The sequence below is a fragment of the Crinia signifera genome, chromosome 8, assembly GCF_055691185.1.
Source record: "Crinia signifera chromosome 8, ASM5569118v1, whole genome shotgun sequence".
In the NCBI taxonomy this organism is placed as follows: domain Eukaryota; kingdom Metazoa; phylum Chordata; class Amphibia; order Anura; family Myobatrachidae; genus Crinia; species Crinia signifera.
Window position 1 is genome coordinate 107,104,918 of NC_139224.1, and position 22,492 is coordinate 107,127,409.

General features: G+C 47.1%; 1 pseudogene; it reads right to left on the reverse strand.

Moving 5' to 3' along the window:
* Nucleotides 1–21,332: 21,332 nt before the first annotated feature.
* On the reverse strand, nt 21,333–21,451 carry LOC146029709 (5S ribosomal RNA; annotated as a pseudogene).
* Between the last annotated feature and the right edge of the window lie 1,041 nt (nt 21,452–22,492).

Here is a 22,492-nt window from a genome sequence, read left to right on the forward strand (position 1 = left end):
AGGGACGACAATGGCATCCAGGAGGAGAAGTCGGGAAGTCAGAACAGAGCCAAGGACAGCCACTGAAACGTCTGCAGCAGTTTCCGGGTCGGCCGTTGCGGCTGACGAAGCTCCAGGGACATCAGGCACGGGTGAGTGTGCGGTTCATTCATCTTGTGATTCCACAGATAGCGACACCAGTAGCGTGGGGTCGGATTCCCCTCGGCGCCCGCGTAAGTTAGCCAGGATGATTGCGCGCCAGGTTGCTAAGGTTACCACAAAAGACAAGCCTTTGGGAGCAAGCGCTGCTCCTCCTCCTGCGGAGCCACCCCTGTTCACCGAAATGGTTCATTGTGCGAACACAGCGGTCACCAGGGGCATCCGTAAGAGGATGAGGGAAAAGATTAGAAAGGGGAAGTATGTTGATATTTTTACACTGACGGATGACATGAAGCAGGCTTTTGAGAAGGCAAAAAAGGCCGATGGAATAGGGGAAAATGCTTTTAGAAATTTTCACCAGTGGCTCAAGGGGTTTTTAGTTTTTGCAGCCTGTTATGCCGAGACCAGGGTGGCAGAATACCCCAACCTTATAAAATATTTGTTTTTGGTACACGAGATGTACTTGAAGACAAAGGGGTATTCCTGGCGTGAGTATGACGAAAAGTTTCGTCGTAAACAGGACGGGAATGGGGTGTTGCCCATGGGGTTTAAAGATGTTGAGGTCTGGTTGGAGGTCACGCAGCAGACCAGGCCTTTGGGAGAGGGTTCGGGGAAAAAGGTGGCGGTGGCGCCAGCTCAGTCCCCCAAGGTAGCTGGCAATGGCAAGTGTTTCGCTTATAATGAGGGGAAATGCAATAGGGGGGGCGAATTGCCGCTTTCGCCACTCCTGCAGAGTTTGCGGGTCCAGTCACCCAGCAAAGGATTGCACCGCAGCCCCATCTGCTAAGGCAGGTGATGCCAGTGAAGCCGCTGGAAGTCACAAGTAAGGCCCCCTCGCCTATAGTGGTGGCTGAGTTAGACCGGTGGCTTAGGAACTTCCCGGATCTTGAGGCTGCTAGTTTTTTGTTGAATGGGTTCCGTTGGGGTTTTCAGTTGCCGATTGAGGGTTCTGTACATGTTGTTTCGGTTAGGAACTTAAAATCGGCCAGGGATTTTCCTCTCATTGTCCGCCAGAAAGTGGACGCGGAAATAGCGTTAGGGCGTATGTGCGGTCCATATGCGGTACCGCCAATACAGGGTTTGTGCATTTCTCCGGTAGGTGTTGTACCCAAGAGTACCCCGGGAAAGTTCAGGTAGATCCAACACCTATCTCACCCCCACGGTGGGTCAGTTAATGATGCCATACCGGAAGAACTGTGCAGGGTTAGGTACCAGTTGTTCGAGGAGGCCTTGCAGTTAGTGAGAGGCTGTGGCCGCAATGCGTTGTTAGCAAAGGTAGATGTTGAAGCTGCTTTTCGGTTGTTACCGATACACCCGGATTCCTTGCGGTTCCTGGGTTTCAAGTTAGGTAGCGAGTTTTTTGTGGATAGATGTCTACCTATGGGGTACTCGGTTTCTTGTGCATATTTTGAGAGGTTTAGTTGTTTTTTGCATTGGTGCATTCAGTCGGCATCAGGGCAGCAGGGTATTGCTCATTACCTTGATGATTTCCTGTTTGTGGGTCAGGGCGGGAGCAAGGTTTGCGAGAAGTTATTAGAGGTTACTGAGAGGGTTTTTGGGGCGCTAGGGGTCCCCATAGCGGAAGGGAAAACAGAGGGTCCAACCCATTGCCTCAGTTATCTGGGAATCGAAATCGATTCCCAGGCGGGATGCTGCCGTCTCCCGGCGGACAAGGTTCAGAAGCTGTTGGGTCTCATTGAGGACTGTCTGGGTAAGCGGAAAGTGCGGTTAAAACAGGTACAGTCTTTATTGGGATCTTTCAATTTTGCGTGCAGGATTATACCCATGGGCCGTGTTTTTTGTCGCAAATTGGAACGTGCAACAGCTGGTGTGGCACGGCTACATCATTCAGTTTACCTTTCCAGGGAAATCAGGGAGGATTTAAATGTTTGGTCCTCGTTTTTGGTTTCTTTCAACAGGGTAGTTTTGTGGCCTGCCCCTCCTTGCTACAACAGTGCGTTGCAGTTATTTACGGATGCGTCGGGCAGTTGTGGGTTTGGAGCCTTTTTCAGGTTGGAATGGTGTGTTTCGGGCTGGCCAAAGTCCTGGGTGGATAGGGGCTTTACTAGGAACCTGCTGTTGTTGGAATTGTTTCCCATTGTGGTGTCCCTGGTGTTGTGGGCCCGCGATCTAGCTGATAGGCAGGTAGTTTTTCGGTGCGACAACATGGGGGTGGTTCACGCAATAAACAATCAGAGGAGTTCATGCCCGTTCACCTTGCGGCTGCTCAGGCATCTAGTATTGCAGTGTTTGTGTTTTAATATTAATTTCTCTGCCAGTCATGTGCCTGGCATAGATAATAACATTGCGGATGCATTGTCCCGATTCCAATGGGAGAGGTTCCGGGAATTGGTACCTGGGGCGTCTCCAGTGGGTTTGACATGCCCGCCTTATGTCTGGCAGATCATCGAACCGGGTTAGTGGGGCTGGCCAGAAACGCTTTGGCTCCTTCCACACAAAGGGCATATGATGCAGCATGAAAGGATTGGCAGGCCTTCCTGTGTAGGTATGGTCGGGAAGGTGAGTCCATGGAAGACAGGTTGGGGGTTTTTGTGTGGGAACACTAGGAGGCGGGTAGGGCTAAAGGGGCCATGTCGATTGCCCTTGCGGGCATAGCCTTTCATTCTAGGCTGCGAGGTCAGGAAGACCCCACTCGGTCCTTTGTGTTGGCTAAGGCCATGAAAGGGTGGGCCAGGGCCAACCCGGCTCCAAAGGACGCAAGGCGTCCCATTGATTTGACACTGCTGAAGGATCTAGTTAAGGTATTAGCGGATGTTGGGGAATCTCCATTTGAGGTGCTGCTGTTTAGGACTGCTTTTGTGTTTGCATTTTTCGGGGCGTTTAGAGTAAGCAAATTAGTGGCTAAGAACAAAGCGGGCAAAGAGGCAGGTTTGTTGGTGGGCAACGTCCAAATGGGTAGTGGCAGCGTGTTATGCAGGTTGGTCAAGTCCAAAACAGATCAACTGGGAAAGGGGCGTTGGGTCACATTGCAGGCGCAGAGCGTTAAGGATATCTGCCCGCTCAGCTTGGCACAAGCTTATTTAGGAATCCGCCCTGCGGGGATTCAGGGGCAGTTCTTGTTGCATGCGGATGGGAGTTCACTGTCAAAGTTTCAATTTGCCGCAGTTTTAAAGCATTGTTTAGAGGTACTGGGACTAAGGCCCCAGGAGTATGGGACCCATTCCTTTCGGATTGGGTCGGCTACACAGGCGGCGGCGTCCGGATCGTCGGTAAGTGAGATCCGGGCGCTGGGTCGGTGGAAGTCGAATGCATACAAGTCTTATGTTCGTTTAGATAAGTTGTAGATGCGCCTGTTGCGCCAACCCTAAAAAGAAGTTTACTGTCGGTTTTGGAACGGCAGCGTTCCGGAATCGATGGTGTGAAGGTTGCTTTTACTTTTTCCTCCACGGGGGCCTTAATTCAATTGGCAAAACTGGTCCACGGGAGGTTGATTATGTATCAAGTTTTGTTTTAAAATAAGATACTGATGTTAGGGAATCTCCTTATTTTTTCAGTTTCAACGGATTCGTCGGGACAAATATGGCTCATCGGCCATTCTTTTATTTATTGGGCCGGTGGGCATCCAATGGCGAGAAGGTCACATGATTACCTAGGTGATAGGCAGGTCAGGTGGATAGGAGTCCGTGGTTTGCGTTGGGTCGAGTTCCTGAAAGTGCTCATGAGGCATGAGAGGAACTGGGGCAGGCCTGAGTGGCTGGTCATTCATCTCGGTGGTAATGATCTGGGTATTACCAAAGGGATTGACTTGATTCTAAGTATTAAGTCAGATCTGGTAGCTTTGAGGGCACACTGGCCTAATGTTAAGGTGGTGTGGTCAGAGATAATTCCCAGGTTTTATTGTCGGGGTGCAGTTAGGATCTCCGCCATTGAAAAGGCTCGCAAGAAGGTAAACTCCGCAATAGGAGTTTTTGTGAGAGCCATGGGGGGAATTGTGGTCAAACATCCTTCACTGGTTTTGGACAGTGTGAGGTTTTATCGTGAGGATGGGGTGCATCTTTCCCCTGCGGGAAATTGCATCTTCTTGGAGGATATTTTTAGAGTTTGGGCATGAGTACTCGGGTTAATGGCTTTTTTTGGGTTCTATCCTGGGGATGGCGGTGGAGGTTGCCTTGAGGCAACCTTGTTGTGGCGGAAAGTCGCTACCAGCCAGCGTTCAAAGGGGGGCATAAGCGGTCATCGTGGGACACCACCCCTTTCGTAGGACGGCGAGTGGTCCTCGCCATGCGGGTGGACAAGGGGCGTTCCCCTGCGGGACCGCCCATTTTTTGCTCTGCCAGGTTAGGGGGTAGTGAGATCCTCACGATGCAGGTTGTGCCAGTTAGGAGGCGGTGGTGAACCCCTCCTTAAGTTTAAGTCACGTGTTTCAAGTTGACTGGGCTGGCGTGTGGTAGCGACTATAATTTTTTGCCATCCTCCATCTTTTAGTTTAACGTTAGGGACTTGATCTTTAAGATCCCAAAAATTCCAAATTTAAAATTCTAGTTTAGCTTAACAAGGTCTTCAATAAATAATTCCTTTGACCTTTTTAAACGTAATTCTGGTGTCTGAGTCTTTATTTTGTCTGCGTGATTTATTTGCGTCAGTCTCAATTATTTTAAGTTAGAGGTTTTGTACTTATGGTTAAGTAAAGGTTAATTAAGTCATGGGCTACTTAGGGGAGCTGAGGGCTGCCTAAGCATGAGGCAATATAAGAGCCCTGACTTAGGGTCAGTAAAAGTTCAGGCAGTGGAAAAAACTCTGTTCAGTATTTCTGCCTAGTGATAAGGTTGGCAGAAGTAGTTAGCCTATCAGGAGTTAAGGGGGAGGGTACATTATAGTACTACTTAAGCTCTAGGGATCATGTGACCTCCACCTTCTTACCTTTGGAAGCCCTCCCGCCCTCCCTATTTTAGCACTCAATGGTGGGATGGTTATCCCTCAGAGTGCTGGTACGCTTGGTCTTTTTTAAGCATTTTTTGTGGTGGCTTTTCAGCCAAAATGGAGGAAAGTCGCTACCAGCCAGCGGTCAAAGGGGGGCATAAGCGGTCATCGTGGGACACCACCCCTTTCGTAGGACGGCGAGGGTTCCTCGCCATGCGGGTGGACAAGGGGCGTTCCCCTGCGGGACCGCCCATTTTTTGCTCTGCCAGGTTAGGGGGTGGTGAGATCCTCACGATACAGGTTGTGCCAGTTAGGAGGCGGTGGTGAACCCCTCCTTAAGTTTAAGTCACGTGTTTCAAGTTGACTGGGCTGGCGTGTGGTAGCGACTATAATTTTTTGCCATCCTCCATCTTTTAGTTTAACGTTAGGGACTTGATCTTTAAGATTCCAAAAATTCCAAATTTAAAATTCTAGTTTAGCTTAACAAGGTCTTCAATAAATAATTCCTTTGACCTTTTTAAACGTAATTCTGATGTCTGAGTCTTTATTTTGTCTGCGTGATTTATTTGCGTCAGTCTCAATTATTTTAAGTTAGAGGTTTTGTACTTATGGTTAAGTAAAGGTTAATTAAGTCATGGGCTACTTATATGAAGTTCACAATCAGAACAGCTACATCAGACTAAATAGAAGGGTAACCAATTATGGTGTTGTACTTTCTCACTATTTTACATTGTTTTACTAATGCACCATTTAATTTGTAAGATTCTACACCTTAACACCACATACTGTATAACTTTTCCCCACACTGAGGACATCCCTACCAATCAGCTCATGAGTGTCAGAAATAGGGAGTAACTGCAGACTCTCCCCCTATTTCCACCATCCCTCCCTGGCACTCACCACCGTTTTTTGGTAGGAGTTTGTTTCCATTGTTAGATGTATTGATTGGAGAGAATTAACATCTGAAACACATGGTGGTGGCTATGTAGCTCAAGGAGCACCTTCTGGGGAAAAAACTTGTTCCCACATACTGTACACAGAGGCACATTTAGACCTCATGGGGCCCTAGGCTAAATATCAGTTTGGGGCCCTCTTCCACAAACAATACAAAGCACTATGGGGGTTATTCAGACCTGATTACATAGCTGCTTTTTTCTCAAATGGAAAAAAACAAGTTGCACTGCAGGTGGGGCAGAACTGCTGTGTAAATCTAAAGCAGCCAGTATTTACCCTGCACAGAAACAAAGTAACTCACCAGAATCTAACTTTCTCTGCACATGTTTTACATCTGCCCCACCTGCAGTGCAGCATGGTTTTGTCCATTTGAGAAAAAAGCAGCTTTGCGATCAGGTCTAAATAACCCCCATCTCACCTAGCATCAACCCGGATCTGGTGTTTTCACATTATACAGGTCACCCATTATACAGAGGGTGACCTGGGTTAAACCTTTTTGATAACCCAGGTTGAATTGCTGGGTTGGTCGACCCGGGTTCTAGGCTTTGGTGCTTTTACTCAGCACCTCAACCTGGGTCGACACGTCACAATTACCTGGGTCTGAGGTGTGGTGCGAAAGGGGTATAAGTTAGTTAAGGCAATTAACAGAGAATGAGAATTGCTGTATATATAATTAGGGAAATTTACTAAGGTGTGTATTCTACTTCACATGTGATGTTGCTATGGGCAACCAATCAGAATCTACTTCTTACTTTTTTTTTAGCACCCTCTAGAACAGGGCTGGGCAACACCGGCCCTCAAGATGTTGATGAACTACACATCCCAGCATGCCTTGCATCAGTTTCAGCATGGCCACATAGCAAAACTAATGCAAAGCATCCTGGGATGTGTAGTTCATTAATATCTGGAGGGCCGGTGTTGCCCAGCCTTGCTCTAGAACACGGGTGCCAAACACAAGGCCCGCGGGCCAAATCCGGCCCACCAGACCTCGTCATGTGGCCCGCGCAGCCGCCGCCACCCACCCCCGCCTGGCGCCGATTACATTACTGCGGGAAGCCATCACAGTGTGAGTGTCACATCACATTCAGTGACACTCACATGACGACTCGAGACTGAGAGACATACCTAACAATGTGAGGAAGCCGGGTGACACAGTCACTCCGCCGCGGCGCTCGCTGGGAGGAGGAGGGAAGCAGGATAGTGGACACAGACTTGTTAGTGTCACTGTGTGACGTGCCCGACTCCTCCCCGGCTCCTCCTGCGGGCAACGGCTAAGGCGCTGCCATGTGTGACACACGCCCGCCTGACAGCAGTGCCAGTGACACCGTGACGTGCATGCTGCTGCGGCTGCCTGTCGGACTTGGACGCCGGCCCGGCAGTGAGCTGCCTCCTGCCTGTGGTGCCGTGCTGCGCAGCAGTGGCATCAGTTGGTTCAGTATATTTACTGTAAGTTCGGCAGTGGGGTGGGCACAGTTGTGTTGTCTCTTGTTGTCCAGACCAGTCTGTCCAGTCCAGAGTCCGTGGCCGGGCAGGCAGAGAGCCAGGCCAGCAGCACACAGCCTCAGCCTGAGCCCACAAATCTGCAGTGTGGCTGCCTGTGTCCAGGGTCATTATCATTATCTGTCCCACAGTCACCACCAGTCCAGAACTATAGCGAGAGTCCTGCGAACCCCGAGGCCCAGGTCACCTGCTGGGCGATCTGACGTCACGTCACTGTGCCCTATCCCAGGCCCCCAGCCAATCTCCCTGCTAGTTATTACTTACATTATTACAAAAGACAGTAATAATTGAATGCAGTGACAATAATTTATGATAATAAAAAGAGAACACATAGTCCTACAGATACAACCGGCCCTTTGAGGGTGACCAAACTGCTGATGCGGCCCCCGATGAATTTGAGTTTGACACCCCTGCTCTAGAACATGGGTCTTCAACCTGTGGCCCTCCAGATGTTGTGAAACTACATGTTCCAACATTCAATGCCAACATGTCAGAGCATGCTGGAACATGTAGTTTCACAACATCTGGAGGGCCACAGGTTGAAGACCTGTGCTCTAGAAGATAATAGACCCATCAAACATTTGCACAGTCTTAGTTTAAATGATCTGAGCAAATTCTAGGAGATGAGCCGCCACATTTATTGTTATACTAAACATTGTGTTCATATTTATGTTTAGCAAAAGTATTGTTTTATATTACCCTTTTCCCTTTTTGCTCTGCAGATTATTTCTTTAAGGGTAATATATCTTCATGGTTATATTTTTAGCACGTGAACTTTGCTTTACTCCGAGTCTGAATAAAGATGGTATTTCCCAGCACGTCATTACTTATTGTTTGAGAATTTCAAGAAAGGTTTTACTTCTCTAATGACTACATACAATACAGGATGTTATTAGGTTGTTAAACTAATCTCCACATTTTTCGGTGAGTCAGTTACCCTATCAAACTTATTATTAATAATGAAAACAATATCCATTTTAGTACATGTATGTGTATGGAAACCTATTAAAAAACAATTTTAATTACTTAATAAAACTTTATTGGACAGCATATTATACCTCCCAACTGTCCCGCTTTTTGCAGGACCGTCCATTCTTTGGGGGGCCGGCAGTGTCCCTCTGTGGAGGGGAGTCCCCCCTGCCTAAGCTGCAGACCAGTCTATTCAGAGAGGCAGAGGGGTGGGGGCATAACCAGCAGCTTACATAGCACTGGCCATGCCCCCATAGTGATGAAAAATGGGGGTGTGGCCTGCAGTTGCAGCACCCCTACAAGTCCACGCCCCCTATGACATATGTCACATCCTCTTTTGAGCGTCCTGATTTCTATAGTTACAATGTAGGGAGGTATGAGCATATGCCTGGTCAGTTTAGGCTCCACCTCCCCTCAACCTCCATTCTGTCTGGCCCTGCCCCTGCTCTTCTGTTCTGACACTCCATTCATCGCTCTGTCATGTTTACACACACACACCTACTCCTGGCTCCCATAATTCTTGCTCCATTTTCAGCTGCCAATAGGGGTGTAAGTTCATTCCAGCTGCCTGGATGCAAGCTAGAATTACAGTATATAGATAGAGCTCTCATCCAATGTACAGGGATGCAGTGACTTGGCAGGGCTTCAGCTACATTATGTGACATTGGCTAGTGTGTGAGTGTCAGATTCACATGATTCAGTTAATCTGCAGCATGCAGAATCAGCATTTACCAGGGGGGTCCCATCTCCAGGGCCAGTGCTAGGCACCGGAGTGCCCCAGGCGGGGAGGGGGGGGGGGGCGCCCCGGCGCTCATTCACTTACTCGCTCCAGGGGGGGCCATCTGCTGGGTCCAGTGATGTGGCGGGGGATGTTCAGGGGGGGGCTTGCTGTGCGATGCGGCGCTGCCCGCCGCGACTCTTCCCAGGGAGGGGACGGGGGGTGTCCGGCGCTGTGATGTTCCAGTGGGGGGGAGCTTGGCGGGTGATGCGGGTCGCCGTGACGCAATGCTCCCCAGGGAGGGGGGAGGGAGCGGCTTCCTGGGTGATGTGGCCGGGGGGGGGGGCAGCTCCAAACTGCCGCCCTCCAGCGGCCGGCGCCCTAGGCAAATGCCTAAGGCTGCCTAGTGGTGGCGCCGGCCCTGCCCATCTCACAGTCTTGCTTGCTTTATCGTTGCCTGTGCAGTGCCGGACAGGAGCCATCATGTTCTCTATGTGTTTGCAGGGCTTCTGGGACAGAGCCAATAAACTCTACAGGAGCAGTAAACACATGGATCCCACTGTGAACCATACAGGTGCTGCTGGTGCCCCTTCATCAAATGGAGCCCAGAGGCAGACGACTTCATTGCCTCTCGGAGTTACGCTGGGATGGGGTCACTAGGTCTACAAGCATTAGGTCGACAGCCATTAGGTTGACCACTATAGGTCGACAGACACTAGGCCGACACATAAAAGAGGTTGACATGCATTAAGTCGACATAGAAAAGGTCGAAAATAATTTCCTCTTTCGTCCATTCTGGTGACACAGCTAACCATGGGATGTAGGAGGGTCCGCAGGTGCAAAGGCACCTATGCTGAAATCTTTCCTCTGGTTAGAGGCTCCTCCCAGCTGATTTTTTATTTGGATTTTTTACTAGAATAGTTAGGAATTTTATTATTTTATTAACTTAACCTAGTACAGGTTTTTTCCAGTGTGCTTCTGGGAAGCACCGCACACTGAGAGCGCAACAGAGGCTGACAGAAGCGCATCCTGTCAGCTCTCTGTGCGGGGGTACGCTGTATGCGCCCTCTGCACCCTCTGTACAACGCTTAACCTCAGTTGAGAAGAGGTTTGCCTGGACCCTTTGAGCATCTGAAACCGGCTCCTTACTTAGAAGGGGATAATGGGGGGCAGACCTCCCGAGATGGCGGTCCCATCCAGGGGTGCCGAGAGAGGGGGGAGCAGGTACAATTTACCCGGGCCCGGGCCTGTCAGGGGGGCCCTGGTCTGGACACACAGGTTTTTTTTTTATTTGGTGGCAAGTACCCCTAACATGACCCATTCCATTAGGTACAAAATGCTCTGTTCCTGGACTTCCCTGCTAGTGGTAATTACAGAGGTTGGACTCCAGCACGGTCCAAAATTCAAAGAGGGGCAGTCACATCAACTGCCAGTGAGTCCAGGACAGTGATGCTTGGGGTGGCAGTATATGTGACCCCCCCTTTTGAATATTGGACTGTGCTGCAGGCTCACATCTGTAATTGCCACTGGCAGGGAAGTCCAGGAACAGAGCATTTTGTACCTAATGAAATGGGCCATGTTGGAGGGTATGTGTAAATCCTTTGCAAAGAGCATGTAACCCCTGGCAGAGCATGTTAACCCCTGGCAGAGCATGTAAATCAGGGCAGACAGGTTAATCCCTGGCACAGAATGTTAACCCCTGGCAGAGCATGTTAACCCCTGGTAGAGCATGTTAACTTCTTAATATGCAATGAGCATTACGGTGTGTGGCATAACGTGTAATGAGCATTATGGCATGTGGTATAATATGTAATGGATGTGTGACATGTGTAATAGACATTACAGTGTAAATTTTTGTACGTGTATCCACCTTGGAAACAGTGGCGTAACACAAGGTCCGCAGAGTGTGCAGGGATCTCCACCCGTGGGGGCCCCAGGAAGTTGTTGTACCGGGGCCCAGAATTTCTCTTGGCGGCCCTGGTCCCATCTTCTAGGGTTTATAGACTGAAATCCCACTAGGGAAGTGAAGTTTATTACAGGTGTCCAGCGCTGCTGGACGACTCCAAGTGATCCCAGAAAGAAGGGGAGGCACTGGAGGTAAGGAGAAACATTTGTGGGAGTGGCTAAAGGGGGAAAGGCGCCAATTTTGGCTTCCTACCCCACTGAAGCAGAGACTTCGTCTCTTCCTGCTCTGTGTACTGGCACCATTTCTCTCCAGCCTGCGGAGCTGAAGCCTGGCTGTTTTCTTCACAGTACAAAGTTACAGTTTCTCCTGGAAAAGCGCTACCCCCACTGACGTTGAAGTCACTTACCGCAAGCAGACAGATAAGTACACTGTATACATTGCCTTGTACTTTGCCTGACCTTGTGCAACGTGGGTTAAATATGACTGACACGTTTGATGATGCTGCTGCTGAGGGGGGGGAGTGCGGGGCATGTTACTGGACTGCAGATTTTGCGGAGTTAAATTGACATGGGAACAGATGGATCAAGGGAATTCGTGCCCTGCTTGTGAAGCAGTGCCCAGTAGTACGCAAGCCCTGAGGTCTGAGCAACAAGAACCTGCGTGGGCTGCTGTGCTGGGGAGGTTTATGAATGCCTTGGCTGAGGCTCTCAATAGGCAAAAGGATAGCTTTATTAAGTCTCCTGGCCCTAGTTCATCCTCCCAGACTTCTATGGGATCCATTGCCCCTTCGCAAGGGGACCTCATGTTACTGCAGGTCACGCAGGACACTGCGCAGGGGATTCATAAGATGAATTCTCTTATGGAAAAGTTTGCAAAACCTTCCGATAGCCCTTCCTCCAGACAGCCTTCAGCTACACCTCCTCTGTTATCTGTGGATTCTGATGATGATGGTGTTTGTGAAGATGATTTAAGTTGGGAGCAAAGGGAAGAGGCTGATGTTTCTGTCCCGGGCATTGAGGATTTAATCCTTGCTGTGAAACAGGCTTTGGACCTGTCTGAAGAGGACAGGGTGCAGACGCATTGTGTATTTAAAAGAATGCGTAAAGAGTCTGTTACATTCCCTTCTGATGAAGGTATGGTCTTCTTGTTGGGAGAAGCCTGGAAGTTTCTAGATAAGAAGGTGACTATGTCTAAAAGGTTTGCAAATATGTACCCCATGCCTGAGGAGCATGTAAAGTTGTGGGAGAAAGTTCCGCTGGTAGACACCCTTGTGGCTAGATTGTCAAAAGCCACAGCCTTGCCCGTCCAGGGTGGGGCAGCCTTCAAGGACCCGGTAGATAAGAAAGCAGAAGGATGCCTTAAGGCAGTGTTTGAAGGAGTGGGCTATACACTCCGTCCAATTATTGCTTCAGCCTGGGTAGCCAAAGCAATGATTAAGTGGGCTGAGGCTTTGGGAGATCAGTTGCGGCCTGATTCCGAGGCTTTTCTCTTAACAGAGAAACTCAGATGTGTGGCAGAGTACATAACTGAAGTTGGTGAAGAAGGCGCTAAGATGGCGTCTAAGTTATCCACCACGTCTGTGTCTGCAAGGCGAGCCCTGTGGCTTAAGGCCTGGAATGCAGATAGCGAATCAAAGTAATCCCTAGAGTTCTTGGCATTTAAAGGGGAACTGCTTTTTGGTTCTGAACTAGAGTCCATCATAAAGCATGCCACAGGGGGGAAGAGTACCTTTCTTCCTACCACTACTAAAGCTTCAGGTTCAAAATTTGGCGTTTTCAAACCTGGTTTTCGCTCATCCTTTCGTGGGGAGCATCCAGCAAAGGACAGGCGGGAAAAGGTAGATGCCCAGCCGGTAAAGGAAAAGCTTCCAAATCTAGATTTGGGGCCTTTGGAAAAAAGCAGGTGTCCAAAGAAGAGGATAAATCCTCTGCATGACGGGGTGGTGGCTCCCTGTTCTGGACTCAGAGTGGGGCCGCCTCCTGCAGTTTCGGGACAAATGGAACATCCCTACCTCAGACCCTTGGGTTTTTTCAATTGTCTTAAGGGGCTACCGGATAAATCTCAGGAGGGATCCTCCGCGTAGGTTTCTTCCAACTCCTTTGCCAAAGGACACCAGTTCACGTACGGCCCTTTTGGGCGCGGCATTGGCTCTCAGGGAAATGGGAGTTGTGGTCCCGGTTCCTCAGGAGGAACACAAGAAAGGTTTTTATTCAATTATTTTCTTGGTCCCCAAACCAGATGGGTTGGTCAGACCCATACTGAATTTAAAGTCGTTAAATCAGCATCTATGGGTGGATCACTTCCGCATGGAGTCCCTGCGCTCAGTGCTTGGCAGCATAGAGCCAGGGGAATATTTGGCATCCGTGGACATTCGGGAAGCATATCTTCACATACCCATATGCAAAGCCTTACTTCGCTTTGCAATAGGGGAGACTCACTTACAGTTCCAGGCTATGCCCTATGGTCTGGCAACAGCACCAAGGGCATTCACAAAGGTGATGGCTGTCATGGCAGCTGCACTCCGGTTGTTAGGGATAGTGATTGTTCCTTACTTAGATGATCTGCTATTCAAGGCAGAATCAAAGAAAAGGCTACAGGAACATTTAACAGTGGCGTCACAGTTCTTGCAGGACATGGGGTGGATTCTAAATCTTCCAAAGTCCCATCTGATTCCCACACAGAGACTGCTGTTTCTGGAGGTAATTCTGGACACCCATTTACACCGGGTTTTCCAACCAGAGTCCATCTTTCAGCTGGTATTGATGATCCTACAGGCTGCAAATCTTATGGTTTGGCAGGGGATGAAACTGCTAGGCAAAAATGGTGGCAACTTTCGAGACGCTATAGTTTGCCAGGTTTCATTCCAGAGTTTTTCAATGGAACATACTTTCCTGTTGGTCAAGGAATGCCAAAACCATGAAACAAGAGAGGTTAATTCTGTCTCAGGAGACAAGGGATTCCTTAGTCTGGTGGATGGACATAGAGACGTTGTAACTGGGGCGATCACTTCACTCTTAGGATTGGGTGGTGATAACGACCGCCGCCAGTCTCAGGGGTTGGGGGGCAGTTGCCCTTCACCTTCGGTTGCAGGGCCTGTGGTGCGAACAGGAATCCAGACTGCCAATAAATATATTGGAACTTTGAGCAGTTTGGAAGACTCTTCAACAGGTGAAAGGTTGTCTGAAGGGCCTCCAGATCAGGGTACAGTTGGACAATGCCACGGCGGTGGCTTACCTGAATCATCAGGGCGGGACTCGCAGCAGGATGGCAATGCAGGAAATCAACATTCCTGTTCTGTCTGCAGTGTTCATTCCGGGGATCCGGACTCTAGAGGCGGATTTCCTCAGCAGCGAGGATCTGCTGGAGGGGGAATGATCATTACATCTGGAAGTATTCCAGGGGATTAAGAGTCGCTGGGGGCTCCCAGAATTGGATCTGATGGCCTCCAGGAACAATTGTCAGGTTCCAAGATTCTGTTCCAGGACCAGGGATCCAACCGCTTGGGTGGTGGATGCTATGACGGTTCCGTGGCACTTTCACCTGGTCTACATTTTTACCCCGCTCCCGATGATACCGCGGGTGTTGAGAAGGGTGAAGTCTCAACAAGTGCAAGCCATTTTGATTGCTCCAGACTGGCCCAAGAAGTCTTGGTATTCAGACATTCTGAGATTATCAACGGATTCTTGGCCCTTTCCTCTTCAACAGGAACTTCTAAGGCAAGGACCTTTTCTACACCTGGACCTACCTCAACTCAGTTTGACGGCTTGGCTTTTGAGACCTCCTTACTAAAGAAGAAAGGATTGTCTGAGGCAGTTATCCAGACTATGCTAAGGGCTAGTAAGCCGGTGTCAACTGCAAATTACCATTGAGTCTGGAAAATTTACATGAGGTGGTGTGAGCGTCAGAAGGTTCACACATCCAGGTTCAAGGTGGCCAGATTGTTGGATTTCCTTCAAGATGGTTTCTCTACAGGTTAGGGATTGCAGTCCCTAAAGGTAAAGATTTCTGCACTATCCATTTTCTTTCAGAAAAGAATAGTTTTTTTGCCTGAGGTTCAAACCTTTTTGCAGGGTGTTACCAGGCTAAAACCCATATAGGAAGCCGGTGGCGCCTTGGGATTTATTGTTGGTTCTGTCAGTATTGCAGAACCCTCCTTTTACACCATTAAGGTCTGCTGACCTAAAATATGCTTCTTGGAAATTGACTTTTCTGTTAGCCATTGCTTCGGCTAGGCGTGTTTCGGAGTAAGGAGCTTTGTCCTGTAAATCTCCACATTTAATTTTTCATGAAGATAGGGCTGTGCTTCGAACAGTGCCTAAGTTTTTACCAAAAGTGGTTTCTTCCTTTCATTTAAACCAGAAGATTGTGCTCCCAGTATTTTCCCCTCCTGAAGGGGCTAAACATAGGGACAAATTAAGGAAATTGGATGTAGTTCGTGCCTTGCGAATTTACATGGAAAGGGTAAAGGACATCCGCAAAACGGATCTGTTGTTGGTATTGTATGATGTGCATAAGAGAGGGTGGCCTGCTTCTAAGCAGACCATTGCCAGGTGGCTAAGGTCAGTAATTGCCTTTGCTTACAACAAGGTCGGTAGACCTATTACTTCTCGGATTAATGCACACAACACCAAGTCAGTTGCTTCCTCGTGGGCTGTGCGTCATGGAGCTACAGCGGAGCAGTTGTGCAGGGCTGCCACTTGGTCCTCTGTTCACACTTTTACAAAGTTTTACAGGTTCCACCAATTCGCTTAGGAAGATGCTTCATTTCAATGGGCAGTCATGAGAACTATCAGTCTGAGCGTACCCTCCCAAAGTATCGGCTCGTGAACGTCCCAAGGTTAGCTGAGTCACCGAATTGACGAAAGAGAAAAGGGGATTTTTGTAAGAACTTACTGTTCGAACCCCTTTCTCTGAGTCCATTCCGGTGACATATCGATCGATCCCTTACGCTCAGTAAGTCATACCGTACATGTGTATCATGTTATGGTTATATGATTGTGCATATAAGATGTCGGGCATTGTACTGAGTTGTGTATCCTAGTGTGCTTTAGAAAATGAACTGAAGCATGATGGAATCTGGAAGGGAGGAGCCTGCAACCAGAGGAAAGATTTCAGCATAGGTGCCTTGGCTCCTGCGGACCCTCCTACATCCCATGGTTAGCTGTGTCACCGGAATGGACTCAGAGAAAGGGATTTGAACGGTAAGTACTTACAAAAATCCCCCTTTTCAGGGTTTTTTTTGCAAAAAAAGGTGTTTTTTCATACTTTACTACCCAAGCCATGCGAGGGGAGTCAGTACACTTATACGGTGTTCATGTTTACTTATGTCGACATAGACACTAAAAAAACATGAAACAATCATGTCGATCTTTTCATGTCGACCTAGTGACTGTCAACCTACAGGAGTCAACCTTATGACTGTTGACCTAAGTACTGTCGATCCTATGACCCATACCCTTTACGCCCCTGGCAACTGATCCTCTTCTTCTATGTTTGTCCTGTCTACTTCACAGTGATAGGCAGATCTTACACAATTAATATTTTCATATGTAAAATGTAAACCATATTCTTGTGATATTTCAAAATTAATATAGGTGAGTAAAAGGCCAATATATCAGGAAAGGCACAAAATAATCAGCAGTTTTTGATGCCTTCAATGCCCTGTGTGCCAGTAGCATGTTCGAACTGCATTGAAGGGGGTTTTATCAGGAAGAAATGACAGGGGACAACTGTTAAGCCCTGTACACACACATCAATGGCATTAGATCTGTACTTTTGCATTAGATATCTAATTCGATATCGAATTCGATATACATTCATGGTACATTGTACACATTCGATATTCAATATTTTCCTTGGATTAGATTTTTGTGTTAGATTTTGTGAAAACGAGAGCGCACATCGAATCAAATGTAGATGGAAAGTGACACAAAAACCATTTGATTTAGTTTAGGATTCGATTTTGCTTCTATAAGCAAAATCGAATCGAAAATCTGGAAAAATCGATGCATGTGTACAGGGCTTTAGGTCTGTCTATGTTTTGCTTGTGTCTCACCACTAGGGGTCATCAGGCACCTGTTGGACTTGTTGCTCTGTCTCTAGACTCTGAGGAATCAGGTGCCTGGTGATTGAGACAATCAGTTTACATTGGGCACCTGTAAGCTATTATTCTCTCTGATAGTCAGAGCTGGTCATTGTTTGTCTGTCCTTGGTGATGGAGGAAGTGTTTACAGCCATTGTCTTGCACCTCTGCCAAAGTCCTGCACTTCACATATGATTTGCACTTCAGTCTGTGACCTGTATTGTGATGTTTGGTGAGCACTAAAGTCTGTTCCAGTTTTAACCTGCATTGTTTCCTGTGTACTTCGTATTCTTCATTAAACATCCAGCATTTCTTTGCAATCAGTTTGTTCTGTGGATTTTTGCTTGGAGCTCCAGGGGTTAACCGTAGCAACAACCAAGAACTTCAAAAGTGCTGGGGAGGGCAGTGATCTAACTCAGAATAAACTGGTACACCTCTTTCTCCTACATTCCCTGCCACAATGCGAAGTCGCCGGCCCATTCTCCCAGGTGTTGCATCACATGACATCAGCCGCCTGCCCTGTCTTTGGCAGAATGGCAGTAAATATAAGTCAGTCTCCACTGACTTATATTTGCCTGGTCTGAAGAAATCCTTCAACTACTCAGATCTATCACCATCTGCCACTATTTTCAGATCTAAACATGGAACAGGTAAACTTGCTCCTACTTCTTAAGAGTCATCTGATACCTAAGAGCTTTTGGAAATCCTAAACCTCGGGCATTAACCCTGTTTCCTCTTTACCTAAGCTTGAAATAGCAGAGCCAATTTCCAAGGTGCTCATACCACAATTTGACAAATGATTTAAAAGCATTGCAATGCAAATAGAGGCAGCCTTGGCTAGAAATTATGCACATGCTGATTGTTTAACCACACTGGAAAGTGTAGTCAGTGATATGGAAGAAAGGGTCCAAACCACGCAAGATGTTTTCTCACTTTTCTACTGTCAGGCCACGTAAAAAGTTGATGATCTGGAAAATAAACATAATTGAAATAACTTTAGATTCATAGGTATCCCTGAGTCCTGCAAGGGTCAACAACTACTTGACTGCCTTGCAAAAATCATGCCTCTAGCTTTAGATATTGTGGTTACACTGGGTAACCACCAAATAGAGAGGGTCCATTAAATAGATCCAGATAGACAAGATAACAACAATTGGCCCCGCCTTGTCATAGCACCAATTTTGGATTACCGAGCTAAGGAGCAAATTTAGACCACCAGTCATAGGTCAACTTCCTTAGTAATTCAATCCCATAAAATTATGATTCAGGATTTTTCTATGAAAGTTGCTTGGAAATAGAAAGCCTTCTCAGAGACTTGCAATTATTTACATTCCCAGAACCGCAGGTTTGCTCTCCTTTAACCGGCAAAACATAGGTTGTATGAGGATGGCCGCGCATTGCTCTTTGAGGACCTTGACCAGACTTTAAGCCATCTTCTACCTTCTTCACCTCCTCTGTCACCTCACCCTCCCTGAAATATATCCAAATCAAACCATTACAATGTTATACTCACTTGCTGATCCAGGTAAATCAGGCTTTATGGGGGACTTAACAGAATTTCAGAAAAATGTTTGATTTGCTAGTTGATTAGTGTAAATCTAATTTAAGCTGTATTGTCATATTGATTTCAGGTGTCGGCAGCTCCTACCTCATCGAAAGAGGTGGGCTGCTGCTACCAGCACACCGCTCATGCTGCTCTCAGGCCTACCGCCATTTGTGGTTCTAGCGCCTGTACAATGCAGATGACAGGTACCAGGACCAGCGCATGAGCAGTATCGGTGACAGTATTGCACATGTGGATATCCCCTCCCTGTCTATGTTCAGTCTAAAAGTCTTTAAGGCTGAAGATGCCACATTCATAGACTGAACTATCCCCCACAGAGGGTTTTTATGTTTTATGTGTGTTTGTATATGTTTTGTCTGGTATACTTGTATTAGGCTACACTCCCATAGCATTTATTACTGTGTATATATGTATATATAATATGTATATATAGGCATTGAAACGTTGTAATAACCCATGTTAATGGCCTGAATTATTACTTTGAAAACCAGACGCCAGGAGTGCTATACCATCCAACGCTGCTATCTACACTACTTTGTATGGGCACCCGGCGCAGAGCAACCTAAACGGAGAGCCGGATCCCTGCTGTTTGCTATATATATATATATACACAAGTATTCGGACCAGCACTCTCCTCAAAATGTGCAATGAAGCTGCGTGCCTTTGCTAGAGTAGATAGCGGTCTGGGTCTCCCCTCCAGAGCATGAAGAAGAAACAGCACGTCACTGCAGCAAATAAAATCTTTATTCGGAATAAAGATTTTATTTGCTGCAGTGACGTGCTGTTTCTTCTTCATGCTCTGGAGGGGAGACTCAGACCGCTATATATATATATATATATATTTATATATATATATATATATATATATATACACGATAGGATCCAATCAGATGAAAGGAGCCAAGCACGGCACTGGAGGACTTGTGAAAAGTGATTTTTATTACCTCAATGTTTCGAGGCTGGTCACCCCGTCGTCAGGAGGAAAAATACACACAGATAAACTGTTTCCAGCTCACCTTATGTACCGGTGTTCCTGCCCGCATCCACCGTCCACCACGCCTCCCAATCACCGACCTGCACACAGCTGGGGCGGCGTCATGAGATGACATCAGTGACGCATCACACCACAGCTGATTCTTGCCAAGCAACATAACAAGTAAAGTAACATAGATAAAAAAGATATACACATATAAAAACAAAGTACTGTTAGCCAAACTAGAAACCATATTTTGTTCAAGAATAACAGTATGCACATGAACCACATCACATTAGGGAACTCCACATAATTCTATCGTTAAGTCCTTTAGGACATACTGTGTTCAATTTATGAATCCACATTGAATTCCAACTATAAAAGTTTCTTATTATGGTTCATGCGCATACTGTTATTCTTGTACAAAATATGGTTTCTAGTTTGGCCAGCCAGCCGCTCCTCCCTCCCTGCACTCGCAGCGGCTGGCTGGCACTCGCCCAGCCAGCCGCTCCTCTCTCCCCCTCCCTGCACTCGCAGTGGCTGGCTGGGCGGCCTTCTGACCCTCCCTCCCTGGAGCGGACCGTGGCACCGCACAACACTCCTCCAGTACTGTACTGTGAGTGTTGTGCGGTGCCACGGTCCGCTCCAGGGAGGGAGGGAGGGAGGGAAGGCCTTCTGAAATGTTGGACCAACAGCAGGTACATTATCTCTCACCCTGTTATCGCTCTCCAAACTTTTACAAATCTCTCCCATGGTCTTGGGAAAATACAGCTTGGATAGGGCAGGAGTGGCTAGTATTGTGGGGGAGAGAAGGTAAATGAAGAAAAGGAGAGAGGCTGTGAGGGAATGACAGGCAATGACAAGGCAGTCAAACAAAAAGAGATAGTGAAGGTAAACAGCCAGTGAAGGGATGAGAGTGGGGGTACAATGGGGAAGTAGGGAAAAGTAAGAGGGCAGGTTATCTGATGGAGAGGAGAGTGTATGGGCTGTGAGTGAGGAGATGGGCCAACGGTGTAAAGGCAAAGACATTAGAGGCAGTAAAACAGCAGCCAATTCCTATGGCAGCTTTACCAGATAAACCAGCAAATTGCATTACCATACATTTAATTGAATTCCATTTATTCTCCTAAAATTTCTCTGTACATTCTGCCTCAGCTGACTTCAGCTGCACACACTGGGGTTTTAGTCAGGAAAAGGCTGACAAAGACAGAAAAAACGCTTTTTGGGCGCACTCCTTTTTAAATTTGACTTGATTAAGTGATTATTTTAAAACATAACTTTTATTACAGACTTTTGTTAAAATAAATGGCACATTAAGATGGAAAAATTGATTATTTTAGATTTATTTGGTATGTAGTGTGATCCTTAAACTATAATTGTTAAGGAATAAAAATTATTATATCACACGTTAATTTGTCATTTGTGCACTGTATTCTCAAAGGTACGATTACCAGTGATCATAGGCAGAAAAATGATTCAGTTCCCCTTAGTAATTAACGCAATCTTGTGCTTGTATTGCACAGTAGGTATACCAGGGTGGTTACCATACAAAAAGGCCTCGAACATAGATGGTCTCAAAAAGAAGCTCAATCTGGCAGTCATATATACAGCACTTGATTGAAGTAGCAGTTCACCTCCCTTGTGTTTATATTGCCACACCTGGTCTTCCCCAGGGGCCTCCCACCTAGGTACTGTCCTGGCCCTCCACTGCTTGGCTTCCAAGTTCGGAGAGGGTTTGGGCAATCCAGCGGGGTATGGTGGCAATATATCTGGGTTAATTCGGTGTACTTCAATCTATCGAGGCTGTTGGGCTACAGATAGAGATGGCGCAACAGACTTGACCACTGGGTTTGGGAGAGGCAGACTAATTAAGCAAAACCACTCTAAATCACAAAGAGTATATATAAATGTGTTTCAATACAGACTAATTAAGCAAAAACCACTCAGAATCAAAAAAGAGTATATATGTATATATATGTTTCAATATTATGGCACACTGTAAATAGGAGAGCCAAAATATATATCTATATATAGGTTATGCGTTGGATAGGATTAGAAGCTTTCGGCTGTCATATGGCACGGTAGATCATGCAAAAAATAAATAAACAAACCACGCACGATCACAACAAATATATATACTCTCACACACGTATATCAATGAAAATTGTAACAGGCTAAAGATAGAAAAGCATTTAGAGATTATAGCAAGCTGCGGCTTGATAGGCCAGTATATACACACTGTTGCACAATTGATTGGACAGATAATTTGCGCTTGTCAGATTGTGAGCCTGGAATGGTGAAGTCTACACAGGCTGCATTAGTTGACACAGTGAGATCCACCTGTGTGGGTGATGTGAAAGTGAGTACTTGGATCAATTACTCCGAATGTAGAGTGGCAGAATGTTACGTGATTGACACAAAATTACTTGTTCGCTGTGAGAAAAGGACACTCTGATTTTTGACACACTCAGTGTGGACACAGGGTTGCTTGTTAGCTGTACATTGGGACAATTGAGGGTACCGAGGGTACAGAATCTGCTGTCTAGCTGCAAGTGAAATGGACACCAGGTTGTGTTAGTTGACACAGTGTGTGTTGACACACTGTACCTGAATGTCCAGTAACAGACCCAGGGTGGGTAGTATAAAGAGCTGTATTAGTTAGGCGCACTTAGGGGTAAAAGGTAACGATTTTTTTTAGCAAAGTGGGAGCTCTTCCCAACTGCACCTTGCAATGGGAGATGTGCCCATGTACCTGCTGCCGCTGCCTGGGTTAGCGGCTGACGGCGGGATTCAGCGCGTCAGGAGCT